Genomic DNA, 6,315 nt, shown 5'->3' with positions numbered 1-6,315 from the left:
ACGCCTGTGCGCCTGCTCCGTGGAGCTGCTGCACAGCAGGCCGGGAAGGCGCACCTGAGGTTGGTGCTCGGGCGAGTGTGCGCCGAGACCTGTGTACCTGCTCGCCCTGGCGGACTGGCACCCACATGTCTCAGACTGGATCACAGCCCATGTTGTTTCCAGATTCTTATCTCTGGTCACACCTTTATTCCTGAGATACTCCACCAATGCCAAACACTTCTGAGTTTTCACATTTCTGCCCTTTGTGCTCACTGCTTTCTTGTGCCGTAATCTGTCTGCTGATCATGTGGACCTTGACCCCAAGCCCTGTGATCTGGAAAACGAGGACTCTGAAATCCTCCATTTTATGTGTTCTGGAAAACTGCTTGAAGCAGAGGACCACCCTTCCGCCGCAGACTTAGACGAGAACCCCGGATGCCCCCTGTGTTCCCTGTGACAGGGCCAGACGGATCTTCCACAATCCCGTTTTTTGCCTCCGCTGTGCTGTATGCCCTTTATGCTGGTGTTTTTGTTTCTTATATGTGCACCCCCCCTTAGTCTGCGCTGTCTGTACCTCAGTTACTGGTGTATGGAAGGTGCCGTGAGTACTGAACTAAAAAGAGTTTATGGACTTTAGAAAAGTTAAAAAAAAATCCTTAAAAACTTTAAAAACACTTGACATTTGGGGACTTTAACACTGTGACCCTGCCTGCTTATGCCCGCGGGGCGTTGTGAGTGAACTACCTACTGGTAACGTCTACACCGCTGTTGCCTTCCTCCCGCCTTTGCCCTGAGCCAGACCTCACAGCCGCGGCGGGTGGAATGTGCAGGACAAAACCAGAGAGGAGAGCTGCGCCGAGACGTACAGAGATTTGCTCAGGGTCCTCTGACCCTTCCACCGAGCACTGGTCAGCACACGCGTGTGAGGGAGCGTGTGGAAGGGGTGGGGGAGCTTACCCGGTGCCTGGTGGTTCTGTCCCTCGTCACTCACAGGGCATCATTCAGCCAGGCTCTGCCTCAGTTCTGTGTGAAGTTACACCCACACTCACACTGCCTCCACCCTGTCTAACAAAGTTTAAAACCAAGACCCGAAAAGCTCCAACCGCACATACCTAACAGCAACCCCAGAACAGAGCTAACTGTTGTGATACAAAAATATCTTGCAGCTGATGAGAGAAAACTCATGATGTCTGACATCCATTCAGACTTACTAGGCAAGCAGAGAGCCAGTAAAATACCTCCCATAATGAAAAGGAAAAGAAGATGGATCCAGAAATGACGCAGATGATACAATTGGTACACAGGCCATTACAAGTCATGACTACTCCAGATGCCAACAAAGCCGAAGGAAGAGGGGACATGTTGACACAGGATATAAAAATCCCACGCAAACTTCTAGAGATTAAAACTACAGTGTCTAAAATGAAAAAAATCTACTTCTTGGGGTCGTGGGCAGCTTCTGAAATGGCTCCCAATTATCTCCACTTCCCGCCTTCAGGCCTGGGTGCCATCAATCCCCCCATTAAATGTGAGCTGGAAGTAGACTTGCTTCTAATGGAAAACATCCATCAGAAGGGATGGCTACCGCTTCCAAGATCAGGTGACAAAAGACCCTGACTTCTCTCGTTTCCACACTCGCTGTGGCACTTCTCGGCTATTTGTTCTCACCAGGCATGCTGCTCTGTGGAGAGTCCCACGTGGTGTGGAACTGAGTGGGGACGTCGGTGGGGGCACTTGGTCCAATAGGCTGTGAGGGACTGAATACTACCAACCGCCGTATGAGAGGGCTTGGAAATGGATCCCACCCCAGTCGAGCCTTGAGATGACCACAGCCCTAACCTACCCCTGATGGCAGTCCGTGAGAGACCCTGAGCCAGAGGGACCCAGCTAAGGCCCTGGATTCTGGGGGCACAGAAACTATGAGATAGTAAATGTCATTTGAAACCACTGAATTTTATTTTTTTATTTATTTTTTTTTTTACAAATAGTTTATTGTCAAATTAGTTTTTACATAACACTCAGTGCTCATCCCCAAAGTGCCCTCCTTCATGCCCATCCCCCCCTCCCCCCCACATCCATCAGTCCTCAGTTTTTGTCAGCATTCAAGAGTCTCTCATGAAACCACTGAATTTTAAATTAAAGTTTCCTATTGTTTACATACCTTTTTATTTTAATGTTTATTTTTTGAGAGAAAGAGACTGTGAGTAGGGGAGGGAGGGAGCGAGAGAGAGGGAGACACAGAATCCGAAGCAGGCTCCAGGCTCTGAGCTGTCAGCACAGAGCCCGACACGGGGCTCAAACCCACGGACTGCGAGATCATGACCTGAGCTGAAGTCGGACGCTTAACTGACTGAGCCACCCCTCCCCGCCCCTTTTTTAATAGAAGTGATTGCTAAGTTCTGGAGACAGGTAGTGGTCACGGCCACACATAGTTACATGGCAGCAGAAAAATATCAAGGGTGGTACCCAGCTGCTGTAACAGATACCCAGGAGTATGGGAGTGGCTTGGACAGAGGGATGAGCAGAGGCTGCAGGGGTGTGGAGGAGCGAGTTAGAGCACACCTAAACTGCCTCTAGCAGGCTATTTGTAGGAATCTGGACTTTGAGAACACTGCCAGGGAGTGTTCAGAAGGGAGTGAGGGACACGGTATTGGAAACTAGGTATTGGGAGGTCTCTTACACGGTGACAAAAACTTGGTGGCACTCTCGACTATGGTCATGTGGAGAGCAGGACATTCTAATGAACTTTGTGATCTGGGCTTGCAAGATTTGCTAAGATTTGCCGAGTATTCAAGGTGCCACCTGATTTCTTCTGGCTGCTGAAGTAGTAAGATGCGAGCAGAGGGCAGAACTTTTTAAAAGGAGCAATTTCTTGATGGTTTAAAAAATCCTCAGCCTCTCCCAACTGCAACTGGTAACTAAAACAGTGCGATTATTGGAGATCAGGTATTGTGGAAAGAAAGGCTGGTGCACTTGAAAACACATCAACTTAAATGAAATGAAACAAAAAAAGACTGAAACTAAATGAGCAGAGCATTGGTGAGCTGTGGGGTGACTTCAGGTGGCCAGATGTGCATGTGTTTGGAATCCTTGAAGCAGAAGAGGGAGAAGAGAAGATAGGGGGGGAAACGGTTGGAGAAATAATGGCGGAAATTTTTCTAAGCTTGATGAAAGCAGTAAGCCCCCAGTTCCAAGAAACAAAATGAGCTCCAAGCACAGGAAATACAAAGGAAATAACACCAAGCATACATCAAAATCAAATTGCTGAAAACCAGTGATAAAAGAGAAAATCGAAAAGGAGCCAGAGGACATTTTGTGTACAGGGAACACAGATAAAGATAATTGCAGACATAATTCATCGCTAGCCGACCTGCCGTCCGAGTCATTCTTTTTCTGTTTTAAGTTTATTTATTTATTTTGAGAGAGACAGAGATAGCGTGAGTAAGGGAAGGAGAGAGAGAATCTCAAGCAGGCTCCACACTGTCAGTGCAGAGCCCAATGTGGGGCTTGAACTCAGGAACCACGAGATCATGACTTGAGCTGAAACCAAGAAGTGGATACTTAACTGACTGAGCCACCCAGGTGCCCCGGAAGTTCTTTCAAAGAAAGGAAAATAATACTAGTTTGAAATCCGTATGTATGCAAAAGAAGGAAGAGCACTGCCAACTACGTTGGTAAATAGAAAAGATTTTATTACTATTTACATCTCTTTTCGTAAAGAATTTGTTGGCGAGTTCTGGAATGATGGATTGTGTCTTTCTTGCACAGCAGTGTGACTATAATTGATGCCACTGAACTGTATATTTAAAAGTGGTTAAGATGGTAAATTTTGTTATATGTATTTTACCACAATAAAAAATAACTGTTTAAAGCAAGTCTCATGTATCGTGGAGTTTACAAAAGTAAAATGTGTAATAATAGCACAAAAATCAGGAGAAGAAATGGAAGTATACTCTTGTACGGTTTCTGTATTATATGTAATGAACAATATCACTTGAAAGTTATCTGTGATTAGTTAAAGCAACTACATAAGCAACCACAAAAATAGCACAACAAAGAATGATGGCTTCTAATCCAACATAGGAGGTAAAACAGAATCATGAGAAATACTAAACCCTAAGAAAACTGGATAAAGGAAGTAAGAGGCGGATGGTAAAAATCAAGAGTAAAGAGGAAATGATATGAAGGCCCTCAATTAAAAGGTAGAGATCGTCAGATTCTGAGAACAAAGACCCAACTATGCTGCCTGTAAGATGAAATATTAGGATCCAAATAGGAAATGGAATGGAAAAAATATATATCATCTTAACACTAAGCAAAAGAAAGCTGGAGTAGCTATACTATTGGGTGAAGTAGATTTCAGAGCATAGACTATGACCTGGGATAAAGAGTGTCATTTTATATTGATAAAGAGGGAATGATTCGAAACATTTATGTCCCCAATAACAGTTTAAAAATACATGGAGCAAAAACTGATAGACCCGCAGGAATAATATCAATATATAATAATCAATTACATTTTTATAAACTAGCAACAAGCAATAGGCGATTGAAATGAAAATACTGATACAATAGCCTAAAAATAGAAAATTAGGGAGAAACTGTCAAAACTATCAATACCGTCTATATTAATCTATAAATTAGATCTATTTAAACCAAACTGTTGACCAGGATTTTCATGGAAGTTTATAAACATTGTAAAATATCAAAAAGTAAAGAAACAGAAATATTAAAGATAATTTACAAGAAGAATGCTGTAGGCATAGGAATGGAAGTGACATCAATGGAATGAGATGAACAGCCTAGAAAAAGACTCACCATGAGAACTTGATTTGTGATAGAAGTAGCATTATATGTGTATATACATGTACACACATATACGTGTATCACATATACACATATATACACATACACACTCTCATACAACTATGTCCATTTCAGTATTATCTCATATCTATCTCTCCCCTTTCCTTCCTCCCACCCTCCTCTCCTCCCTCCTTCCCTTCCTTCTACCTACCCATGAATTCACATTGATACCTATAATTCCAGTTCAACACACAGGGTTTGGTTTTTTTTTTTATCTTTCCTTTCATATTCACAACTCCCTTCTCTGACAGAAAACTGATTCGCATTTTACACAATTTATTTTCCTATTTGGTCAGCCCTAGACTGTACATAAAGTAGTTTCAGGGGTGTTAATTTTTGCCTCTGTAGAAGAGAAGCCTACTAATTGGAGTTCAGTGTCTGTTCAGGGATGTTTGGGGGTTTTAGCCCGAGGCCATACATCCGGATACTATGTTCAAACATAATTTGGGTTCTTTACCCAACCCTCCTTCAGTGCAATTATGTTAGTCATTTTATATGCAGTTTGGTTCATTTGGGGCTTTTTTGTTAGTGGTGTTAAATTTTAGCTTGTATTAAAATTTCACCCTCCTTGTAGATTTTACTTAATTTCTTTTTTTGGTATGTGAAACACAAACATGGTTCCAAAAGTCTGGACTTTACCAAAAATTACATTCAGAGAAATGTCTTTCTCACTCCCCCACCCATTTCTTTGGTCTTTTCCATCCATTTCCTGACATGCCCAGCAGGCATCTGATCTAAGCTCTCAGTTTATCTTGCCTATGTTTCCTTCTGCTCAAATGAGTAAAAACATGTATATTTTCTTATGTTTTCCTTCTTTATTATGATTTGTTCTTTCTTATACAGTAAGTAGTATACTGTAGATCATTTTCTACACTTTGTATTTTAAAGTTTATATGTAAGTAATCTCTATATCCAACATGGGACTTGAACTCACAACCATGAGATTAAGAGTCACATGCTCTACCGACTGAGCCAACCAGGTGCCCTTTCTTTTTTTTTACCTTAATAAATTCTGGAAAACCATATCAATTCATAGAGAGCTCCGTCTTTTTTTTTTTTTTTTTTTAACAATTGACAGTAACCTATTTTGTGAAGGTACTGTGTTCATTTAACCACCGACACTATGGACTGAATGTTTTTATCCTCTCAAAATGCGCGTGTTGAAGTCCTTACCCCATTGTGATGGTACTAGAAAGTGGGCCCTTTGGGAGGTGATTAGGTTTAGATGTGGGTGGAGTCCCACACGTAATGGCATGAGTGCCCTGTATGACAAGCAAGACACAGGAGCTTTCTCCCTCTCAGCACAAGCTTGCACAGAGGAAAGGCGGTGTGGGCATACTGAGAGGAAGCAGCCGACTGCAAGCCAGCAAGTAGGTCCTTACTAGACACCAGATCTACTGGCGCCATGACCTTGGCCCTTCCGACTTTCAGGGCTATGAGCCACCAGTCTACAGTGTCTCCTTATAACAG

This window comes from Hyaena hyaena, unplaced genomic scaffold, assembly GCF_003009895.1.
Source record: "Hyaena hyaena isolate Hyena2069 unplaced genomic scaffold, ASM300989v1 scaffold_441, whole genome shotgun sequence".
NCBI classification, from domain to species: domain Eukaryota; kingdom Metazoa; phylum Chordata; class Mammalia; order Carnivora; family Hyaenidae; genus Hyaena; species Hyaena hyaena.
Note: the sequence above shows the minus strand (reverse complement) of the source record.